This window comes from Rattus norvegicus, chromosome 10 (assembly GCF_021556685.1).
Source record: "Rattus norvegicus strain SHRSP/BbbUtx chromosome 10, alternate assembly SHRSP_T2T, whole genome shotgun sequence".
Classification (NCBI taxonomy): Eukaryota; Metazoa; Chordata; class Mammalia; order Rodentia; family Muridae; genus Rattus; species Rattus norvegicus.
The window spans coordinates 43,430,652-43,455,398 of NC_141543.1; the positions used below are offsets into that span (position 1 = coordinate 43,430,652).

The 24,747-nt window shown below is 41.4% G+C and overlaps 1 protein-coding gene, 1 long non-coding RNA gene and 1 pseudogene across 4 annotated transcripts in view; 2 read left to right on the top strand and 1 right to left on the bottom strand.

Annotated features, from left to right (window-relative positions):
• The first annotated feature begins 5,237 nt into the window (after positions 1–5,237).
• Positions 5,238–24,747, top strand: part of Aff4 (ALF transcription elongation factor 4) — an 80,027-nt gene continuing 60,517 nt past the window's right edge. For all 3 annotated transcript variants that reach the window (NM_001440093.1, NM_001107001.3, NM_001440094.1), the window contains 1 exon segment: positions 5,238–5,594. The gene's annotated coding sequence lies outside the window, so the exon portion shown is untranslated.
• LOC148002864 (uncharacterized) lies at positions 5,462–6,268 on the bottom strand. The gene is made up of 2 exons (XR_015631609.1): positions 6,188–6,268; positions 5,462–5,741 (listed from the first exon to the last, which is right to left on the bottom strand). It is a non-coding gene; the product is annotated as an uncharacterized LOC148002864 (long non-coding RNA).
• On the top strand, positions 23,074–24,382 carry Rpl10-ps1 (ribosomal protein L10, pseudogene 1; annotated as a pseudogene).

Below are 24,747 nucleotides of genomic sequence, written 5' to 3' on the forward strand. Positions count from 1 at the left end.
GGTAGAGAGAACGGACGCCTGCAAGCTTTTCTTCTGTCTCTACACATAAACACACGCAAACACATAAATGTGCTTTTTTAGAAGTTGCCCCAGATTTATTGAAAATATTAATTACAGACTAGATTCAAACAACTTCACAAGGCATTTTGAAATTCATCCCAACTGTAGGCTGAGTGACCTGCAGGTTGGAGAGACTGCCAAAGTCATTTTAGCAGCTCCTTGGAGTCCGGATATAACCTCAGTTATCTCCGGATCTAGAGCTGGAAACCTGCAGAACATTCTTATCTCCCATCTCTATCTTCCTCCTGCAACTTGATAGAGCTCTCGCAGGACCGCTCTAAATCTGTTTCATCAGATGTGTGACAGCCTGCTCTCTTGTTGTGGGGAGGCAGTTGGGGGTAGGGTGGGGGTGGGGAGCAGGACATGGTTCACATTGTAAAGGCCATCTCCTCACACAGGGCCCTGATGGTAGAGAAGTCATTACCCAGGCTCATTCTTGGAGATAGCCTCCAGCTGTCCTCTTCACAGTCTTTGTGTGAAAGTGTCTCACAGTGGGGGGTCTCCGTAAAAAAAAAAAAGTGGGTTTTTTTTTTTGTGGTTGTTGTTTTGTTTGTTCGGTTTTTTTAGAAAAAAAATTGTAGAAGAGATGCTACTGAGTTGCAAAGAAAAGTATTGATAGCAAAAAAAAAAGTAGTACTAAAATTTTTAGGTCTTTTTAGAAAAAAAAAATTGCTAACCCTGGTGTCTAGATAAAGATAATACAGAGAGAAAGAGAGAAAATGTCTGAAGATAAGGGCTGCGTCACCTCTGAGAAATCAGAAACAGACGGAAGAGGGCCAGCAAGTGTCAGGCAGTGGGGAAAACAAACAAACCCACAGGGTGTGGAGCTCAGGCGAATGAGAGCGAACAGAGGCTGGCTCGCCCGAGGCTGGCTCGCCCGAGGCTGCTTAAACCTATCATCAGCTGTGGAGAATTTTGTCACAAATAAACAAAATTCACTATTGAGATCATTTATGTTGAGACAAGATTCTTTTTTTAATTTTTATTAGATTTTTTTTTTTTTTGTTCTTTTTTCGGAGCTGGGGACCGAACCCAACCCAGGGCCTTGCGCTTCCTAGGCAAGCGCTCTACCACTGAGCTAAATCCCCAACCCCTAGATTTTTTAATTTACATTTCAAATGTTATTCCCTTTCCCAGTTTCCCGGGACAAAATTGTTTTTTAAATGAGTTTTTTTAGTTTGGATTTCTTTGAAACAGTATTTCACTGTGCATTCTTGGCTGATCTGGAACTCATGGTGTAGACCAGGCTGGCATTCAACTCGTAAGACTTTCCCGCCTCTGCCTCCTTAAGTGCTTGGGGACACTTGGCAAGTCTTGGCAAATTAGACTGTTAAAACAGCAACAATCATACTTAAGGCTTAACCTCATGTAATCTTTAACTTCATTACTTTCCCAGTTGTGACCTTGTGACTTTCTGAAAATCTCACAGTCAAGACTGCAAACTTTGTTGATGGCTAAAACACATCTGAACTGTGACCTAGTATGGCAAGGAGTCCTCAAATCTATGACCCGGGGGATGATTACTGTATTTTTGGTGTGTGTGTGTGTGTGTGTGTGTGTGTGTGTGTGTGTGTGTGTTCTGCATGTATGTGTATCTATGCACCACATGCACACTGGTGCCCAAGAAGGCTAGAAAAGGATATCAGATCCCCTGGAACTAGAGTGACAATAGTGAGAGGCCAAGTGGGTGTCTGAAACCAAACCAGAGCCCTCTAAAAAGAGCACCAAGTGATCTTTTTTTTTTTTTCCCCCAGCTGGGGACCGAACCCAGGGCCTTGCACTTGCTAGGCCAGCGCTCTACCGCTGAGCTAAATCCCCAAACCCGCACGAAGTGATCTTAATGGTTGAGTCATTTCTGCAGCTCAGGTTTGCAGTTTTATCTCCTCAGCCTCTACCTGTATCTACAGCACTTCAAGAACCAAACTAGGATCTGATTAATTAAAAGAAACAAAGTTCCTTAGAAACTTTTTAAACAATGTATCTCTAGAAATTGTTGCCATTGATAAATCACTTAGAGCTGGGCATGGTGGGGTGCACTCGTGAGTTAGAGATAGAAAGGTTAGGTGTTGTAATACCCGCACACCATGACTACACAAGACTATTTCAAACAAACAAAAACCATTTTCAATGAACTCACTAACTTGACTCTGAACTGTTATCTTTTAAGTCTCTTGTCTGGTGGAGGAGATTAGGGTGTTTTGTGTGTCCTAAATTGGCCTTGAACTGACTCTGCACCCGAAGATGACCTTAAACTTCCTGATCCTTTTGTTTCCACATCTAAGTGCTAAGATTATAGGCATGCAATGCCGCCCTCGTTTTTTGCCATGCTGGGGAAGGAATACATGACTTTCGTGAAAGGCAACCACTCTTCTACCAGCTTTCCACTAGGCCTCCTCCCAGACTACCCAAGCCTATTGGAACTCAGATGAGCCATTACAAGCCCTGGATACTGATCATGGAGCTGCAAGACTTGGCATTAGGCCTGCTGCATTTTGGTCTTGCTTTGGTCTGATCTCTTCTTGCTGTTTTCCCGTTGCCTACTTCTGGAATGGGAATGCTTTCTCCACACCATTGTTTAGTGGAAGAACATAACTTGTTCCGTTCTACAGGAGCATCTAGAAGACTGGCCCAAGTCTTAGATCTTTGAACAATGTTAGAACTATAAAGCCAAGCATAGAGGTGCATGTTTGTAATCCCAGCACAGGGGCTGGAGAGAGGTCTCAGTGGTTAAGAACACTGACTGTTCTTTCCAGAGGTCCTGAGTTCAATTCCCAGCAACCATCTGTAATGGTATCCGATGCCCTCTTCTGGTGTGTCTGAAGAACAGCTACAGTGTACTCATATATAATAAATAAATCTTTAAAAAAAATCCCAGCACAGGGATGCAGAGGCAGGAGGCCCAGAAATTCAAGGCCATTCTCAGCTACTTAGTGAATTCTAGGCTCTCCTGAGGCTGTGCCTCCCAAGTGTTGGGTACCATCACACGAAAAAGTGTTAATTTTTATTGTTGACTTGATTAGATTAAGAAATGCCTGAGACATTTTTGAGGTATTTTGGGTGTGTCTCTACTTTGTGTTTCCAGAGATGATTGAGGAACAAGAACCATCCTGAATGTAGCTGGCACTATCTCATGGGCTTGGTTTCCAGAGTGTAAATAAGAAGGAGAATGAGAGTAGCCGAGTCTCTCTCTCTCTCTCTCTCCTGATCTGACCAGATGTGAACAATTGCATTAGGCTCTGGCTACCATATCTTCCTTGGCCAACACAGAAGACTGTACTGTCTCAAATAATAAGTCAGTCGTCTCTCATCAAGTTGCTTCATCATAGCAACAAGAAAAGTAATTATGGGCAGGCGGTGGTGGTGCATGACTTTAATCCCAGCACTAGGGAGGTAGAGGCAGGCAGATCTCTGAGTTGGGGGCCAGTCTGGTCTACAGGGAGTTCTAGGAGAGACAGCCAGATGTACACAGAGAGGCTGTCTTGAACCGCCCCCCCCAAAGTAATAACCATCCCCTTCCCATGCCTTTTTTTTCTTCTGTTTTAGTTTGAAACAGAACTTTATTAAATTACTCAGGTTGGCTTCAAACTTGCTATATAGCTTAGGACTATTTGCTAAATTTGCCATCCTCTTGCCTCAAGCTGGAGAGTAGCTAAGATTACATCCATGTGCCACCATCCTCAGTTTGAGATCCTTTTGTAGCATTCAAGTGGGTGTCTATGTGTGTGGGTGATGTGCCAGTGCACCTGTTGAGGTTAAGACATTTATGTTTGTTACAGGGATTGAATTTAGATTGCCAAGATTGTGTGGCAGGAGCTTTTAAGCCACCGAACCATCTCACCACCATCAATATTTTTCATAAGGAAGTAAAAAAGATGGCCAAGGCACATTGACACATCTTTAATCCCAGCAATTGGGAGGCAGAGGTAGAGGCAGGCAGATCTCTGAGCTTGAGGCCAGCCTGGTCTACAAAGTGAGTTCCAGGACAGCCAGGGTTACATGGAGGAAACTGTATGTAAAACCTAAGATTTATTTAGTGTTTTTGTTTTGAGACAGAATCTCACCATATAGCCTTGACTGGCCCAGAGCTGGACATGTATATTAGGCTAACCTCAAACTCACAGTAATCTTGCTGCCTCTGCCTCCAGAGTGGTGGGATTAAGGTGTGCACTGCCAGGCCATCCCTCTTCGGTATTTTTGAGACATGGCTTGTAACTCAAGTGTGTAGATGAGTGGACTTCCAAGGTGTGACATTACAAACTACAAACTTAATTTAAAAATAACGAGTGAAGTGTTTCAAGGTTTTACTGGTGGAGTATGTTCACGAGGTGCCATCAAATAAAGAAAGCAGGTAAGAGACATGTGACAACAATGACAGGATTGTATGTTTTTCAGATATAAAGAGGACACCTTCCCTGCACTACTATTACTGGGTTCTAGGAGGCTGGTCTGTCTAATCACTGATTCCAATTAAATTATGGCTTGTCTAGACTAGCAGGATGTTAAGAGGTGATGGTGTGTGTGTGTGTTGTTTTGATAGGGTTTTGTTGGTAGCTCAGATTGGTCTTGAACCCACTAAGTACCCAGAGAGGCCGAATTTGTGGTGATCCTACTGGCCTTGGCTGCCCAAGTGCTGGGATTACAGGCCTGCCATGATGCCCGGCTTCACGAGGGTTTTTTTTTTTTTTTTAATTTTTTTTAAAGATGATGCAGGGCCGGCTCATCCTCCCACAGTAAGTCACACGCAGCAGTGGACGACGTGCTGCGGACATCCACGTCACCCTTCCCTCCCTACCCCTGCGGAGCGCTGCGGGACTCGGGCAGCCAGGCCCCAGCCTTCACCTGCACCCCAAAACCGGTCGGCCGGGCTGCACCCCGCCCCGCCCCACAGCGCCTCCCTAGCGGGCTGCGCAGGAGGGCGTGTGCCGGGGACCCGGTTTTGTCGCCGGGTCTGACGCTCGTGCGGCCCCGCGGAGTCCGCTGCGGCCTGCGCTTCGCATCCCCGGGCCCCGGGCCCAGGCGCCCCGCACGTCAGCCCGCACGTCAGCCCCGCGGACGCCGCCTCCGGAGCAGCAGGCCCGCAGCCCCCGCGCTGCCTGCGGGAGGGGCGCGGCCTGGTCACGTGACGCTCGCAGCAGCCCGGCCCCGGTCACATGGGCCGCGGCCACTGCGTCAGTCCCAGTCCCGGCTGCGGGAGTCGAGTCGTCGTCGCCGCCGCCGCCCCCAGCGGACGGGGCGGGGATCTCGGTGCCAGGGCCCCGTCAGCCCGCCCCCGCCACCGCCTCAGTCAGCCGTCCGGGGCTCGGCCGGGCCGTCATGGAGCGGGGCGGAACCATGGCGTCCGCCGTGTGAAGTGCGCCGCCTCGGCTCCCCTTGGCCTCCGGATCCGCCGCTGCCCCTTGCCCTAGGCAGCCGGTCGCCGCCTCCTGGGCGGGCCCGAATGCGCGTCCGGTGAAGGTGCACGCCGGGCGCCGCCGCCGCCGCCGCCACAGCCGCGGTCGGGAGATGGTTCGGGCCTAGCGGAGCGGGGACTGGAGGTGAGAAGCCGCCTGACTGACTGACTGACGTCTGACTGAGGCGCGGCCGCGCCGCGGGGAAGGCGAGGCTCGGGCCGCTGACGCTGGCGGAGACCCGCGGGCGGGGGGGCCGCTCGATCCGGCTTCGCCCTCTGTCTTCTTGTCCCACTTTCTCCGAAATAAATTTCAAACAAGAGAAAATAATTTTTTTAAAGGCCAACCCATTCCCACCCAACATTCCGGACGCCCATCATCTGGCCGTTTCTTTTTTCCACCCCCTGTCGTCCCTTCCTCCATTCCTCCCTTAGATCTGGTCGGCGGGTTTAGCCTTTGAAAAAAATTATCCTTCGTCCGACTCAAGTCATTCCTAGTTAAAGAGAAAATAGGCCCAGATTCTGGTTATCATTTCTCAACTAGTTCTCGCCTTCCTTCTCGCGATCCTGCGCACCTCCCCCCACCCCCACTCTCCCATCTCCCCTCCACCGAAAGAAAAAAAAAGGGGGGGGGGTGGTGGGAATTTCCGTCCTTGATGGACGATGGGGTTTGAGTGGAAAAATGGGAACCTGGGTTGGAATACGAGAAACCCTCCTTCCCACTTGGAACAGGCCTGGTACCTGGCGATCGCCATGGCCGGGCTTTGGGTATGGATGTTGAGGCCTCCCCAGCTGCCTGTGCGCAGGGTTAATCTCGTAATTGACGTCAGTGCTTTGTTCCTTCCACTTTGCTGTTGCTTCCACTCTCTGAGAACGGATCATGGGGTACAGGAGTCCCGGGTGTTTGTGGGATGTCCTTATTAGCCTTTTCATTCACGGATGACACCTTTCTAGGGAGTCGAGAGCCCTGATCTGAAAATGGTTGTGAGTGAAGTTCGAACCAAGAGTTCGATTCAGGGTTCTCCCGAGTTTCGTCAGTTGCAAGTCAGAATTCTGCTTTTTCTTCCCCGCTGAGGTTTTAAACTGAAGCTAGCCCCCTTTCCAGTGCCGGAATCTAAGCCCTAGGTGCCCGTGAATAGGCTGTTTGTGTGACATTTAAAATGTGTGCTTTTTGTGGGGCCGAGGGAGGGGAGGTTCAAATTGTGAAAAGCTTAAAGCTTTGTTTCCATATTGATTCAACGAAGCTTTATAAAATCTTTTGTTTGGACGGTCCTTTTAACTTATCAATATTGAGATGTTTATGAGATCCTTCTTAATTCGAGATTTGATGAGAAGCTGATGTAGACCGAGAGGAAGCCTAGACTCGTCGTCTTTGGTCACATATGCATAAAGAAGTGTTGGCAAGTGGCCCCTTGGTTTTTAACAAAGCTGGCTTCTTCAACTTCTTCAGGTTTATGTTCCTGATTGTCACTACATTTCTCAGCCCTCAGTCTCCCAGCGAGAAGTCTCAAAAAGTTATTTTTAAAAAAGTTATTTTCAAAAAGTTGCCTTTCGTGATGAACTTCCTGAAAACCTAGAAGCAGTCCTTTTTTCTCTTCTTTTATAATTAATACCGGCAGTTGTCATTCAGTTTGTGGCCAGGCTGGGTTTTGTTGGCTCTGTAGGAACAGTAGGCACATTTTAAGTAAAATTTTGCTTCAGGTGGAGACAAGGTAGGGAGCCTTGAGAATAGGCAAAAGCCAAATCTACTATTTGGTTGGGGTGGGCTTAGCCTGTGCGATTTGGATCGAGCTGGACAGTTTGGGGGTGTAAGATGACTTACAGTGCTTGGTGAAGTTGTGTGATTAATTCCTACGGAGAAAATGTTTTTATTTTAGTTAATGTTCTCTATGTCATAGTTTCACATTCAGATTCATGTAGTCTCTTCTGTCTTCAGGTTACTGTTTCCCTTTTGGAACAATGAATCCACTTGCATGTTGTAATTTTCTGAAAGATCTATTGTAGTGGCTTTAGAATGAGTTTATTCTCTTTATCATCGCCAGTATTTATGTAGATTGAATTTGTCGGCATTTTGAGGTTGAAATTGTTTATCCGATCAGAGATTTTACAGATAACCTAATGTTATAGGAACAAGTGATTAGTATCTGAAAGGGGGAGATGGGGATTAGCTTCAGAAAGTGCTCTGGAAAATGAAGACTGCTACCAGTTCTGAATCTACTTTCTTTGAGGTGGTAAGGTAGAAGTCATGGTTTTATGTGTACCTGAAAGGAACAAAGAAAACAGGTGTTTAACAGGTATTTCTTCTTTTTTGACTATTTATTGGCTTAGAATGAAGTTCAAAATATATGGAAATTCCCCCACCCCCCACCCCTTTTTGCAATAATTTCGTAAAAAATCAAAGAAGGTTTTTGTTTTGTTTGTTTTTGAGACAGGGTCTCATTTTGTATCCATGACTGGATTGGAACTTGATATAGATCAGGCTGGCCTTGAACGCATAGAGATCCACCTGCCTCTGCCTTTCAAGTCCTTTAAAGGTTTGTGCCACTATACCCAGCTTGTAATTTTTCCTCCTAGATTGCAAGCATACATTCTAGATTCCACAAACATTCTAGATAAAAACCTTTGCTGCATGTTATAAATAAGGTTTTACAGCTTTCTGTAACCTTCACAGTTTTACTGTTTCCTTTTTTATTTCCTCTGATAAATTGAAACAATGATCATTTCTGGGAGGGTGTTTGCTAGTCTGTTACTGTGAATACATTGTAGTTAAAGGTTCAGATCTGAGTAGCTGCACTTCTTTGTTGTTACTTTGTTACTCTATTAGCCATCTCTGTACATTTGAAGTGATACTCTGTCTGGTACGAGAAGTAGAATAATAAATATTCCTCTTATTAACTCTTGCCTTACCACCTGATCCATTTTGTCTTGATGTTCATTTTCACTGAAAGTTTTGTTTTGTTTGTTGTTTGATACAAGTCTCCTGTGTCATTTTGACTGGCCTCAAACTTTCTTCAGCCCTCTTCCTTCCTCAGCCTCTTTTTTGAGTTCTAGGATTATAGACATGTACCACCATGCCTGACCACACCTTGAACATTTTAGTGATACTAACACAGAAGGAGAGCCAAGTAAATTTAGTTCTGGTTAAATTTAGTTTTATTTTAATGTTGGAATTAGCTTTTAATCTTATTTTTAAATTAATTTTTTTTTTTGAGACAAGGTCTCATATAACCCAGACTGTCCTCAAACTAGATGTGTACCCGGTGCTGGCCTTGAATATCTTTCTCTCTCTCTCTCTCCATTTCTTTTTGCTTTTGTTCTTTGTTTTTCCCCCCCTTTTGAGTATCACAAAAATATATTTAGCAGAAAGTTTCATGTGAAAATGTCCATGACCCACTTCTACACCACAGTCATTCAGGCCCTTTGGGGAGTCTTTTGGGGCCCTTTTGGACTCCTCCGTTGACCAGCCATTGTTTAGACTCTTTTCAAGGCTTCTGACATGGTGCTGCTGTCTCCTTGTATGACCACCAATCTGATGTGATCCTGATGTCTACTAGTTGTCATCCCCACAAACTCGGTCACAAGATTCATAGAAGGGCCCAATAGTATTTCTTTCTTTTTTTTTTTTTTTTTTTTTTTCCCCCGGAGCTGGGGACCGAGCCCAGGGCCTTGCGCTTGCTAGGCGAGCGCTCTACCACTGAGCTAAATCCCCAACCCCTCCAACAGTATTTCTTACACATGTCTGCCAGCATTGACTTCCATGAGGATTTCTTGTCTATAAATTTCTTCAGTTTTGGAGGGTGGGCCTTGCTTATGGTAATTCATGGTTTAGCAAGATGTAGAAGGATTGATTGGCCTGACCTTGAATTTCTGATCCTCTTTCATCCATCTGGGATTACTGTGAACCACCATGGTTTAAGATTTGTGGATTTTTTTTTTCTAGTATAAAATGAAGTTTATTTGGGGAATGAGAAGAGGGGCTGAGAAGGGAGTAGATGCAGAGAAAGAGGGGACAGAGAAAGACAGAGAGGAAAGAGAAAGAAGGGAAAGTGTAGAAAGAAGGGGTAAAGACAAAAAGGGAGGGGGGGGCAGAGAGAGAGACAGATTTGTCGATTTAAAAAAAATCTTTTTTTGTTTTGTTTAGGCAGGGTCTCACTATAGGGGCTCTCCTGGAATTCATGGAGATCTGAGTGCTGGGATTAAAGATATTGGTAAAGATACCAAGCCAGGTTTTTGAAATTTCACAGCCTGGATTGTGTTGAATGTATCCCTTTGGCTTTATACAGTACATTCTTCTAGTCCCTGTATTTTCTATATATTGTAATTATGTGAATAATCTAGATTTAGTTCACATTAGAAGTTGTTTTTTTCCTTGGTGGCTTTTTGAGACTGGATCTCATGTATAACCCAGACTGGCTTGAACTCACTCTGTAGATGACTTTGAACCCTAACCTTCCTACCTATGTCTCCATATGTTAGAAATGACAGGTGTATACCCTTGATTTTACCTTTTTTTTTTTTTTTTAAGATTTATTTTATGTATGTGAGTACACTGTCACTGTCTTCAGACACACCAGAAGAGGGCATCAGATTCCATTACAGATGGTTGTGAGCCACCATGTGGTTGTTGGTAATTGAACTCAGGACCTTTGGAAGAGCAGTCAGTGTTCTTAATCGCTGAACCATCTAGACAGCCCCCCTGATTTTACTTTTGATAGGCAGAAGAGGTAATGTTGTGCTTCTTCACTTCTGTCCTTCAACCTGGTTTCTCATTCATCTACCAGTTGATTAGCAAGTCCTGTAATCCTGTGTGGCCAAACTATGTGGTCATTGCTTTAGTCCCTTACATCTTAACATACTTGATATTATCTTATTTTCTTTATATTGTTGTTTTCTTCCTTAACTTCTGTGACTGCTATTGTTCCTTAGCAGTCACTTTCCTTTAAAAAAATATTATTTAGAGACAGGATCTCTCTATGTATTCCTGTCTGTCCTAGAACTTTATGTAGATCAGGCTGGCCTCAAACTCAGAGATCTACCTGCCTCTGCCTTCTGACATTAAAGATATGCTATCACCATGTCTGCTCTTTTGCAGACTCTTCATTCTCTGAATAACTCTTTGATTTTGTTAGTTCTGGATTTTTATTTTTTAAATTAATTTTAACATTGGTGTTGTTCTGCCTCCATGTATGTCTGTGTGAGGGTGTCAGATCCCCTGTAACTGGAATTATAGACATTTGTGAAGGGCTGTATGAGTGTTGGGATTTGAACTTGGGTACTTTGGAAGAACAGCCAGTGCTCTTAACCACTGAGTCCTTTCTCCAGCCCTGGTATAATCTTTTTTTTTTTTTTATTAACTTGAGTATTTCTTATTTACATTTCGAGTGTTATTCCCTTTCCCGGTTTCCGGGCCAACATCCCCCTAACCCCTCCCCTTCTTTATGGGTGTTCCCCTCCCCATCCTCCCCCCATTGCCACCCTCCCCCCAACAATCACGTTCACTGGGGGTTCAGCCCTGGTATAATCTTGTACTCCGTTTATTTTTCTGAGTTGATTACTTTTTTTTTTAAATTTTTTTAGTTGTTGCTAGCTTTCCATTGCTCTGATAAAATGTCTTGAGTTAAAACAACTTAAGAAAGAAAATGTTGATCACATCTGTAATCCTTGCACTTTTGGAGTCAGCGACAAAGGAATCTCTCAGAGTTTGAGGCCTGCCTGGTCTACACGAGTTCCAGGCCAGCCAAGGCTATATGGTGAGATTTTTGTTTCAGGAAAAAAAAAAAGAAAGGAAGGAAGGAAGGGAGGAAGGAACGAAGGAAGGAAGATTTATTTTGGTTCAGGGTTCCAGAAGTTTCAGTGATTATTTTTTTGACTGTTACTCTGGGGACAGTGGTGAGGAAATATCATAGCAGAGGGTCAGCAGATCAGAAATCAATTCACCTATGGCAGCCATGAGAAAGAAGGAAGGGAAGGAAATAAGAGAAAGAAGGAGGAAGGAAGGGAGGGAGACCCACAAAGATTTCCCTAGTGACCCAGTTTGCTTTCACTAGGTCCTGCCTTCTAAAGCCTCTGCTATCCCCAGTGATGCAGACTGGGGATTAGGCTTTTTTAGCACAAGAGCCTGTGGGGACTGCCTAGATCCAGACTATATCATCTTATCAAGAACTCAAGAATGGTTGCATCCAAGGGGTTTAAAATGTGCTCAGAAGTAGTTCTGTATCATTCGAAATGTATTCAGTTCTCTATTGCTGCAACCTGAATTTATCATCTGAATTTAAAATGTTAGATTTCCTGTTATCATAGGGAGAGAGGCTGGCTCTCAGTCCCAAATCCATTTTCACCCTGTCTACTTTAGTGGTATGCCTTGTATTAACATACAGCCACATCACATGAAAGAAATGGAGCAAGAGGCATTCTATACCATTTTGTCTGTCTAATACACATATACAATCCTACTTTTTCCCATAGGGAATAAATTTTTAACATATTCTCTTTACATGCATCAGCAAATAACTTCATTCTTTTGTAGGTTTTTACCCAAATTTAACTTAACAAACACATTTAAAGGTTACCGTTCTCTTAGATACTGATGTTAATATCCTTTTAAGAGTTTATTTCTATTATTTTTTTAATTATGTGTGTATTGTGTCTGTCCCCTGGAGCTGCAGTTAGAGGCAATTTGAGCTACCCAACATGGGTGCTGAGAACCAAACCCTAGTCCTCTGGAAGAACAGGTAACACCATCTCCTCAGTCCCTGATGTCCTCTTACAAGTCTGAAAACTGAGCTAAATGATAAGTGTAATAATTTCTGATATAGCTGATGAACAGTAGTGGGAAAATTTGTTTGATTAGGTTGGGTTGGGTTTGGTTTTACAGTATTAAAATTGAACTCAGGATTTATGTATGGTGGTAGGTCCCTTTCCCTGAGCTACTCCACATTTCTGAAATAAACTCTTTCAGGGAAGGATTAGGTGTTATTCTCAAGCTTACACTGATCTTGATGTTACTGGATACATGGTAAGAAAGCTATGTGATATAAGCAGCAACTTTATTGATTTTCTTGCAAACAGAGTGATTTCTTTGGTTAGTCACATAAAGATTTTCTGTTCTGCCAAGTGAAAGATTTTCCTTGCATTTTTGTTTTTGGTTTGTTTTGTCTGACATTAATTGACACTGAAAGTATATTTGGGAAGTTTAGGTGAGTGCAGTTCTATGTTGTTTTACAGTTAGCTGACAAGGGTCAGCAAACCATGGCTAGTAGACCCAAGGTAACCTGCTGCCTGTTTTTGTGCAGCCTATGAGGTAAGAATGGCTTTTATATTTTTATTTTGTTTTGTGTTTTTAAATAGTAGGAAAGAGTCAAGAAGAATGTTATTTGGGAAGAGAATATTATAGGGAGCTCAAATTTCAGTGTTCATAAGTAAGGTTGTATTGGAACCAGTCAACCCATTTGTTTATGTATTGTCTGTGGCTGAGTTTTGCTGCTCTGAGAACAGAGTTGAGTATCTGACTCTGTGGACTGCCAAACCTAATGTACTATCTGGCCTTAAAAAGGTTTGGTGGTTCTTGCTTTTGCAGATCAAATAGGTTATAATGGATATATGGGAATGGCTCTGATGTAAGTTACAAGGTCCCTAGTTTACTGTAGTGGCTGTTGGGGTTTTGTTTAAAGGAGATGTGTGTGTGTGTGTGTGTGTGTGCTATTTGCACATATATATGTATCACATAATATAGTAGTAGGCATTACTATACCATATACCATATAAAACAGGTAGGGTCTGAGTATTGTCTTAGCCATCTGCTGTATTCTTAGGATAAGGCTATGGTACACATGTCTGTTTTTAGTACAACTCTCAATTGGGGAGTGAAATCCAGAAAGTGAGATTGAGATAAGGCTAGAAGCAGTCAGATTATTATGTGCATATAGCTATTCCATCTCTTTACGCTTTCACCTCCAAATTCTCTTTTCTTTGCTCTGGGGAATGCCACCCCTGTCATCAGTTTTTCCTATAGATTGTCCCTCTTCCTTCTGTCTTCTCACACATTTTACTTTCTTAACATACTTGAATTTGACCCTTTTCAAGATTAAATTAAGTTTTCATTTCTTAACATTCCTTTCTGTTTTTAAAGTCTTTAATCCCAGTACTAGGGAGGCATAGGCAGGAAGATCTCTGAGTTAAGACCAGCCTGGTTTACAGAGTGAGTTCCAGGACACGCAAGAGCTACACAGAGAAACCCTGTCTCAAAAAAAAAAAAACCAAAAGTTTATTTTTATATGCCTTTGTTAGCATATTATCTAAGACATATTAAGCATGAGTGAGTTTTATCAAAACTTTATGCCTTATATTCCCTCAGGGCTTTTTTTTTTTTTTTTTTAAATTTTGACAATGTTTTTTTTTTTTTTTTAAGATTTATTTATTTATTATACATAAGTACACTGTGGCTGTCTTCAGACACACCAGAAGAGGGCATCGGATCTCTTTACAGATGGTTGTGAGCCACCATGTGGTTGCTGGGAATTGAACTCATGACCTCTGGAAGAGCAGTCGGGTGCTCTTAACCGCTGAGCCATCTCTCCAGCCCCCCTCAGGGCTTTTTTCCCCCATGTTAAAATTTTGTTATTTACTGTGTGATGGTTTAGTGCATTGAACTAATGATTTTGTAGTGGCTTCTACTAGGAAAGGTGGTGGATAAAATTGGATTATTTTGTCTTATGACATGGAATGTGTTATTTACTGCAGGTAGAACAAGTCCGAAGGAACCCTGGCATAGCACTTAATGACATTTTTTTTTTAAGATTTCTTTCTTTTTTTTATTAATTTTTATTTATGAGTACACTGTAGCTGTCTTTAGACACACTAGAAGAGGGTATCAGATCCCATTACAGATGGTTGTGAGCCACTATGTGGTTGCTCAGGACCTCTGGAAGAGCAGTCAGTGCTCGTAACCACTGAGCCATCTCTCCAGCCCTAGGGACATGTTTTTTGATGGATGTGGTATTGGTTATCTTTGTAAGGAATAAACGTGGAAACAGTTTGTTTGCCGAGTGTTTGTTCCAAGCTTTAGCAGTACAATAGAAACAGTCTGGCTCTTACTCCCAAGTGAGATAGGCGGAGCACCACAAGTCACAGGCGAAGCTTCTTTATAAATTAGTGTTTCAGAACTGCTAGCTAGGAGCTGGAGAGATGGCTCAGTGGTTAAGAGCACTGACTGCTCTTCCAGAGGTCCTGAGTTCAATTCCCAGCAACCACATGGTGGCTCACAACCATCTGTAATGGGATCTGATGCCCTCTTTTGGTGTGTCTGGAGACAGCTACAGTGTTTCTATATATAATAAATAAATAAATCTTTTTTTTTTTTTTTTTTTTCTTCAGAGCTGGGGACCGAACCCAGGGCCTTGCGCTTCCTAGGCAAGTGCTCTACCACTGAGCTAAATCCCCAACCCTCTAAATAAATCTTAAAAAACAAAAAAACAGGGTTGGGGATTTAGCTCAGTGTTTGCCTTGTGTTTGCCTAGCAAGCACAAGGCCCTGGGTTCGGTCCCCAGCTCCGAAAAAAAGAAAAAAGTTAAAAAAAAAAAAAAAAAAAAACTGCCAGCTATCCTGGTATGGTGGTATAAGCCTATAATCCCAGAAGATGAAGTCAAGAGATTAGCAGTTCAAGGCCAGCCTGAGCTATGTGAAACTGTCTCAAAAGAACAAAAGTAGACTAAGAATTACAGCTAAAGCTGGGTGTGAAGGTGAAAGCTTAGCATTCCAGTACAGTGGGAGACTGAAGGATGATGGTGAACTTGAGGTCAACCTAGACTAACAAGATTGTCACACCACCACAATAAAAACCTTAGAAGCTGTTATGGTATTTTAAAATTAGATTTCCGAGCTGGAGAGATAGCTCAGTGGTTAAGAGCACTGACTGCTCTTCCAGAGGTCCTGAGTTCAAATCCCAGCAACCACATGATGACTCACAACCATCTATAATGAGATTTGATGTCCTCTTCTGGTGTGTCTGAAGACAACTACGGTGTACTTATATATAATGAATAAATAAATCTTTTAAAAAAGGCCAATCATTAAAACAAAAAAAAGGTTAGATTTCCATGAATTAGTATATAAAGGCTTACAGTTGTTATTATTATTTTTTTCTTTTCTTTTTTTTCGGAGCTGGGGACCGAACCCAGGGCCTTGCACTTGCTAGGCAAGCGCTCTACCACTGAGCTAAATCCTCAACCCCTACAGTTGTTATTATTGAGACAGGTTTTTCTGTGTAACAGCCCAAGCTGTTCTAGACCAGACTGGCCTTGAACTCAAAGAGATCCACCTGCCTCTGCCTCCCGAGTGCTGGGAATAAAGTTATGTACCACCATGCCTGGCTAAGGCTTATAGTTACTAAACCTGTTTAATGTAACATCTATGCATGCTAAATATTAGTATTATTGAAATCAAATTTAAAAATTATGAAACACAGAGCTGGGAATATAGCTCAGTGATAGATTACTTTCCATATATGTATGTGTGTATGTGTAATATATATGATATATAAAAAGTATATATTTAAATATAAGATTGTATATAACATTTAAAAAAATATAAAATTAGCTCTAAAGCCACTTAGATGTTGGTCTAGTTTTTGCAAAAATCATGTTACATTCTTATATTGACTTTGGGTTTGAGTTTTAGTTATATAAACTATCGTGATGAATTTATAGCTATTTGAATATGTATACTATTTTTAAAAAATTATTGAAGTCAATACTTAGACTCTGGGATATTTTATTTTCACTGAGATAGTATCCTTTACTGTAAGATTTGAGAGACAAACTTACTTGTCAGTTCAGGCCCTAGATAATTTAATTCATGTCTTGTTTTGCATCTCTGCTCCTCGAACCTATTTTTTTTTTTTTTTTTTTTTTTTGGTTCTTTTTTTTCCGGAGCTGGGGACGGAACCCAGGGCCTTGTGCTTCCTAAGCAAGCGCTCTACCACTGAGCTAAATCCCCAACCCCCTCGAACCTATTTCCTAACTATACTTGTTCCACATTCATTCCCTGGGTATGCCTTTCCTTCCTGTTCTTTTTTTTTTTTTTTTTTTTTTCGGAGCTGGGGACCGAACCCAGGGCCTTGCGCTTCCTAGGCAAGCGCTCTACCACTGAGCTAAATCCCCAGCCCCGTTCCTTCCTGTTCTTTATATCTGTTGCACAGGTTCCTTGCCTACGACTCACATAGCCCTCTTCGTTCCTCCTGCCTTTAATCAGGCTAGCTGCAACCAAATCTCAAAGGTGGAAGGAACTTTTATTTCTTAAATTTTTAGTCTAGTATTATATATGGCCTAGTATATGCACTAAGTAGTTGTTGAATTAAGTACAGGGTTAACGCTTTATATTTCCAGGCTGGGGATGTAGCTTAGAGTGCTTGACAGCATGTAAACTAGGTTTGGTGATGCATGTCTGTAACCCCAGTTCTTCCACAGTTTGAGAAGTGAAGACAGGAGGATTAGAAATTCAAGGTCATCTTTAACAACAAGTCTAGTTTGAAGCTAGCTTGGATTATATGAGACCCTATTTCAACCAACCAACCAACCAAACAATCCACACATACCTGTCTGTGTATATGCACCCATATACATGTGTTTTATGTTCAGGTATTCTGCAGGGCAGTCTTTATTTTTATTTGGTGAATTTTTGAAAACTTCATTTTACACAGTTGGTTTTTTAATATTTTTTTCCTGTTCTGAGACAGGGTCTCTCTACATAGCCCTGGCTGTCTTGGAGCTCATTATGTTGGCCAGGTAGGGACTACAGCTGTTCACTACCATGTCCAGAAACGCATATGGCGTTGAGGAAAAGCAAAAATTGATTATTTGTATCCCCTTTCCCCCCTAAACATAGCCTCTGACAACTTTAAACTTCTTTGTTGATTGCCTGCCTTGTTTCTTGAGTGCTGGGATTACACGTGTGTGATATCACATCTGATGGTGTATGTAATTTTTTTGTGTATAGATGTTTGTTTTCTATTAGGTATAAACTTTCAGAACAGTTGCCTTAAAAACAAAATTTGCAAGGCCTTTTTTTTTCTTTTTTCTTTTTTCTTTTTTCTTTTCTTTTTTTTTTTTTTTTTTTTTGGAGCTGGGGACTGAACCCAGCTCCCACTGAGCTAAACCCCCAACCCCTTGTTAGTGCTTTTATTGACTAATAATGGTTTTAGGAAAAGCCTTACCTCTCACTTTTCTCAGATGTCTGTGGTAGAGAAGCAGAGTGATGTGTTCTGAACCCAGCCTTAGTGAGTACTCCTGATATATTATCTGTCTTCTGAGGCAGTAACACTTCAGTTGTGACTTTTATGAAAATCAGTTTGTTTGGAATTTCTGTATGCTAGTCACTGAGTTAAAGCATTGGAGGGAAGAAAGTAAAACTTAAAATAATAACCATGTACTTGTTCTCCAGTGCCTGTGATGTGGGAATGCGTTCCTACTAAGGAGATGGAGTGATAGTAAATATAGTAACTCTGCTGGAGGGAAGTGGTAAGTGTCAAAAGAAATACAAAGAAAACCTTTGGGAATTAAGTGATTTTAGTGACACAGAAGTCTTTGTTCGTAAAAGAAGTGGTTATGTGGTATTTTGGGGTGGATGTATTAGAAACTGGGAGGATGAAGGAACTGTCCATCGCAGTAAAAAGAACAAAAAGTACACATGGGATCTGAATGTATGTAGGTTATTTTTAGACTCATACACTTTGTTTTGTTTTATTTTTTGAGATAGGGTTATTCTGTGTCACTCTGGAACTCCCCTCTGTAGACCAGTCTGGCTTCGAATCCAGAAATCCACTTGTCTTTGCCTCTTGAGTGCTGGGATTAAAGATGTTCCCTACCACTTCCCAGCCAGACTCATACATTTTAAATGGTTTATAAAATGGGTAAAATAGAAAAAGTTGAATAATGAGAATTTTTGACTTAGGTTTTAGAGCAGAATAATTTTGTTGTTTTGAGACAAGGTCTCACTGTATAATAGCCCTGACTGGTTAAGAACTTGACCTTCCTGCCTCTACCTCCTGAGTAACTGCATACATTTATGTTACAAAAGTCTCAAATGAGACAACCTTTTTTGTTTCTTTGTTTTGTTTTTACTTTTGCCTTTTTGAGACAAGATCTCCCTATGGAGCCCTGACTGGTCTGGAGTTCTCTGTATAATCCAGGCTGGCCTTGAACTCATTGAGATCTGACTGCTTCTGCCTCTCCAGTGCTTAGATTAAAGATATGTACCACCATACTCAGCATTACCCTGGCCTTTTAGAGAAGAAAAACCTAAATGCTGATGGGTAGAATTAAAATGGTTCAATAGAGAGAAAGAAGGTGAAGCTGTTTCAGCGATGGCTGGAACTGTTGAAGATCCAGAAGATAGCAAATTGCGGGAGATTGTTTTTGATAGGAAGAATTTCTTTTCTTCTGTAACCAGGAGGAAAGAAGAGAATCGACTCAGATGATGACACTCTGAGAACTAATAGGTGATAAGGTATAGTTTTAAATTTTGTTGCTTTTTTCAAGGCAGGGTTTCTCCATGTAGCCCTAAGTGTCATGGAACTGACTCTGTTGACCAGGCTAACTAACATTGAACTTAGAGATCCACCTGCTTTTGCCTCCTGAGTGCTGAGATTAAAGGTGTGCACCACCACACCTGACCCGTCTTTTATTTTTAATATTCTGTTTCTTGATCTTTGCCTCATAAAAGAGTCATTTGTGGAATAAGTTAGGATCAGGGAAAACCATAGGACTCAATGGAAATAGGAAAGAGAAAGACTGTAACTTTGAGGAAGGCTTGAACCTGGTTGAGAATGATTTATGACTCTCCAACTTAAAAAGAAGGAAAAGAAGAAGAAAAGAAAGTTAGTTTTGATTAAGAAATAGACATGATAGGCTAAGGAGCTAACTCATGGGAAAGTTTCCCAGGACTGGGGAGGGAGGAGGACAAGTAGATTTCTGTAGCTCCTTTGTTTAGTGAGACATCTTGGCTCAAAAAGTAATGTAAAAAGCAATTGAGAAAGTCACTCAGAATTGACTTCCGACCTTCATAGGCATACATGCACATATTTACACAAACAAGTACAATACTCACATGGCAAAATGCTATAGAATCACTATCTTTGTTTTAATAATTTTTACTGCATTTTACATCTGAACATGAGAGACTAATGGTGTGCTCAGTAGTGGATATTTTTTGATTTGGTTTGGATTTGCTCAGTGTTACTGAAGCACTAGGTTCAATCCCCAGCACTGAGAAGACAAAAGAAACTGAAACGTATACAACTTCTCAGCACTGGTTCTTGGACAAGAGCCCTTCTGTGTAAAATACTGTCTTGGGACCTGATGTTTTGCTAGTTTGGCTTTGATCTCCAGGTGTGCAGTCTTTGTTTCCTTACCTGGTAGGAAGTGATCTCTTCACAAGTTCTCATGGGCAGAGAAATCCTGCAAATGAGGCCAAGAGGGGTTTTGGGTCCATGAGGCTTTGTGCTTTAACATAGTACGTTGTGGTAAAGTTAAAGTCGAGTAGCACTTGTTTGAAAATAATTGAAATATCAGCTCAAGTCTCATGTTGACGTTTAGAGTTTAAAACCATCAATAATCTGGTAGTTGAATGACCCTTTTTTTTTTTAGTAGGATAATTGTTATAAGATAGTAATGGGGGTAGAGGCATAACAGATTCTGAGCTTCACTTGAAAGGGGCATACGTGGCCCTTTTACAAAAGCAATGCTTTACTTGTTTGTTTGTTTGCTGAGAGACAGGGTCTCTCTATATAGCCCCAGTTGTCCTGAAACCATGTTTGTCATGCTAGCTGAACTCATAGACATCCACCTGCCTCTGCTTTCCAAGTCCTGAGATTAAAGGCTTGCACCGCCATGCCCGGCCCAATGTTATTTTAAACTATTTAAAAATTTTAACTTAAAATTTGTAAAAAAAAAGTGTAAAATTAATGTAATTGTTTATAATAATAGATTATTTCTGATTAATTGGGAGTACCTATTTAGGTTTTTATTTTTATCATATGCTTCTTGGATTCTTTTCAATTAAAAAAGCTTATTTTGGTGGTTAGAGTGATGGCTCAGGGGTTAAGAGCACTGTCTGCTCTTCCAGAGGCCCAGGTTCAGTTCCAGCATCTACATGGTAGCTTCACAATTGTAATTCTAGTTCCAGGGGATGAAATGCCCTCATCTTCTTCACAGGATCCTACTTGTATGTGGGCACTTGAGCTCACACAACCACACATAAAAACACATACAAAAAGATAATTTATTCTTTGGTAGTTTCATACGTACACACAATGTGTTTCTATACATAACATATTCACCTCTGTTGGTTTAATTATGGGAAAATATACTTAGTATAAAATTTTACTATTTTAGTCATATTATTATGTATCTAATTCATGATATATTCACAGTATTATACAACCATCAGCACTGCCCTTTTCTAGAGGTTTTTCATCATCTCAAACAGAAATTCTGGCATACTATAAAATGGTATTTTCCCATTGTCCTTACCTCTGTTCTTCTGGTTTTTATGAATTTGTCCCTTCTGGGTATCCTGTTAATTGGAATTACATGATATATGTCTATCAGAGTCTGCCTTATTTTACATAGCTTAATGTTTTCAGGGATCATCTTTGTTGTAGCAGAGTTTCATTCACTTTCATGGCTGAAGATATTCTAGTATATGTATGTGTCATAGTTTGCTTATGTTGATGAACATGTACCTTGCTTCCATCATTTGATTGTTGTGGATGTTGTGTCTGTTGGTATAAAGGATCTCAGTGTTTACGTTCTATTTCTTAGAGTATAAACCTAGAAGTAAAATTAGTACACCATTTGGTAATTCTCTGTTAAAGGTTTTTAAATTTTAAAAAATATCATTTTTTATGTGTGAATATTTTGCCCGCGTGTATGTATATGTAACATAATATGTGCCTCATGTTCATGGAGGTCAGAAGGATTGGATCCCCTGAACTTGGGGTTATAAATGGTTGTGGATCTATCATGTGAATTCTGGGAACTGAACCTTGGTGGCAAGTGCTCTTCACCACTGAGCTATATCTCTCTTGCCCTCATATTAAGGTTTTGTTTTCTTCGTTTTTGATTTTTAGGTTTGATTTACTTTTTTATGTTGACTAGAATGTATGTCTGTGCATTATGTGTGTGCAGTACCTGCAGAGGCAAGAAAAGGACATTGGATCCCCCTGGGACTGAAGTTACAGACAGTTGTGAGCTGCAATGTGGGTCCTCTGAAAGAGCAACTAGTGTTCTTAATGGCTGAGCCATCTCTCCAGTTTCTATGCTAAAGGTTTTGAGGGATCACTAAACATTTTTTCCATAGTGGCTGCTCCATTTGTGTATTCTCACAACAGTACACAGGGAACACCAGTTCCCCTATACCTATCTCATCAACACTGTGGTGGGTTGAATGAGAATGGCCTCCATAGGCTTATAGATTTGAATGTTTGGTCCTCAGTTGGTGGAACCGTTTGGGAAGGATGGCCTTCTTGGAAGAGGTCTGTCACTAGGGTGGTGTTTGAGGTTTCAAATGCTCAAGTAATTATTAGATCTATTTGGTTTATATAGTGTTAGTTCGGTATATCAATTGGGAGATTGTAAAATTTGTTCTCTTCATGACCTTTTTTCTTAAATAATGTTAGACTATTTCAGTGATATGAGACAATAGTTGTTACTAATAGTTTTAAGTTTAAGCAGAAGTGTTTGGGAACCAGAATTACTTTCAGAAGTTCATTGGTGTAAAACCTACCAGTAAGGTCATGAAGATGTAGAAAGAAAAATGACAGTAGCCAATGAGTCTCCTTTAAGATAACACCTTTTCTTTACAAAGAAAAACAGGGGTCTGGATATCTCAGTGGTTAAGAGCATTGGCTGTTATGCCAAAGGACCTGGGTTCAATTTCCAGCATCCCAATGGCAGCTCATAACTGTCTGTAGGTCCATATCCCGGGGATCTCAGATATGATCATGCAGGCCGAACACTCATATACATAAAACAAAAAAATAAAGTCAGGCAGTGGTGGTGCACACAGGAGGCAGAAGTAGGCAGATCTCTTGAGTTTTGAGACCAGTCTGGTCTGAGCAAGTTCCAGGACAGCCAGGGATACACAGAGAAACTCTGGCAAAACAAAAAAATCACAAAACATAAAGGTTTTTTTCTTTTCGTTCTTTTTTCTTCCCTTATTTTATTGATACACACACACACGCACACACGCACACAGTAGCTGTCTTCAGACACACCATAAGAGGGCATCAGATCTTATTATAGATGGTTGTGAGACACTGCGGTGGCCTGGCTCTCGTGAAAAAAAAATTTTTTTTATTCATTTATTATATATAAGTACGCTGTGGCTGTCTTCAGACACACCAGAAGAGGGCATCAGATCCCATTGCAGATGGTTGGGAGCCACCATGTGGTTGCTGGGATTTGAACTCAGGACCTCTGGAAGAGCAGTCAGTGCTCTTAACCGCTGAGCCATCTCTCCAGCCCATGAAAAAATTTTTAATGCTGTTTGGTATTTAACATTAAGTTTTTTTTCTTTTTTCACATATTCTGACCTTTGTTTTTGGTATTGGGTATGAAACTCCAAGATCAAGCATGATGACCATGTACTTCACTGGTGATTTCCACTCCAGCCTCATTTTTCAAGATTTGAATTTAGGAAATTTGTAGTTAGTCTGCCCTTTAGATTCTAAATAGCTTTGTATTTGGGCAGGGCTTTAATTCAAGAGTCCTAACTGAAACTTGATTGTTATTGCAATAACATTTATCAATTTCCCAAAATATGCTAAAGGATATTTTCTTTGGTTTTAGCCTCTGACAACAGTATTTATCCTCTATAACAGTTATATATTAGCTATACCAGGATATTATACACAAATATAAGAAACAACCTGAGGGCCAGGGAAATGGCTCAGTGGGTAAAAGCACTTATTCTCAAACTTGACACTTTAGGGTTAATCTCTGGAACCCACCCAGTAGGAGAGAACTGACTCCCATAAGTTGTCCTCTAACCTCTACACAGATGTGCCATGTGTGCACTAGTGCACACGCACACACACACACTGCACAAGCGTAAAAAATCTTGTATTTAAAAAGAAACAACTTGTCTCTTTTCCTCCGGTGAGCCACTGAAGATCCTATTGTCCTCATGGACAGCTGATTCGTCCAGTGTTAACTGGTATTATAAGAACAGGCCATACCCAGAGTTTCCCTTCTGATGAGGGTAAGATCTGCATCTTTGACTTGGGACAGAAGGCGGCAAAAGTTGATGAATTTCTACTTTGTGGCCACAGGGTGTCAGATGAATAGAACAATTCTCTTCTGAAACCCTGGAGGTTGCCCATATTTGTGCCAACAAATATCTGGTAAAGAGTTATTACAAGGATGGCTTTAATATTCAAGTGAGACTCCAATCTTTTTATACCATCCAAATCAACAAGATGTTATCCTGGGCTGGGGCTGACAAGTTCCGGACAATTATGTATGGTGCCTTTGGGAAGCCCCAGAGCACAGTGGCCAGGGTTCACATTGGCCAGGTCCTGGACAGGTCCTTCTGCATGCACCAAGCTGCCGAATGAGGAATCTGTGATTGAGGCTCTGAGTAAAACCAAGTTCAAGATCCCAGACAACCAGAAGATCCACATCTCAAAGAATGAATTGAAAGACATGGTCACTGAGAGGTGGCTTATTCCCGATGTTGTGAGGTCAGATTTATGCCCAATTGAGGTCCTCTGGACAAGTGGCAGCCCCTGTCTTTCCCTTCCCTAGGGCTTCCACAGTGCTCTCCTGTACTCTACCAAATCATGTTCAGTAAGAAATCTCACATCTAGTCTAAAGAAAATAAAAAGAAACAACTTGAACACAAGTTGAACACTTAGAATCTCTCTCCATGCATTATTGTTCTAAAATGTTTTGTATGTGTGCATGTTTGGCGTCTGATGATGCCAAAAGAGGGTGTCAGTTTGCCCGAGCTGAAGTTAAAGACATTTGTGAAACACTGTGTGGATTCTGGGAACTGAACCTTTGACCTCTTAATCACAGAGCCTTCTCTTCAGTCCCAAGAATGTTACTGGTTTTACTGCTCATTAGAAATAAGTGAGAAGTGTTTTCCAGGTCTGATTGACCTCTGTTTTCTTTTTCTTCCATCATCCTCTCTCTCCCTCTCCCTCTCCCCTCTTCTTTGTTGTTTTGTTGTTGTTTTTTGTTTGTTTGTTTGTCTTTTTGTGATTGGACTTCTCTGTGTAACCTTGGCTATTCAGTAGACCAGGC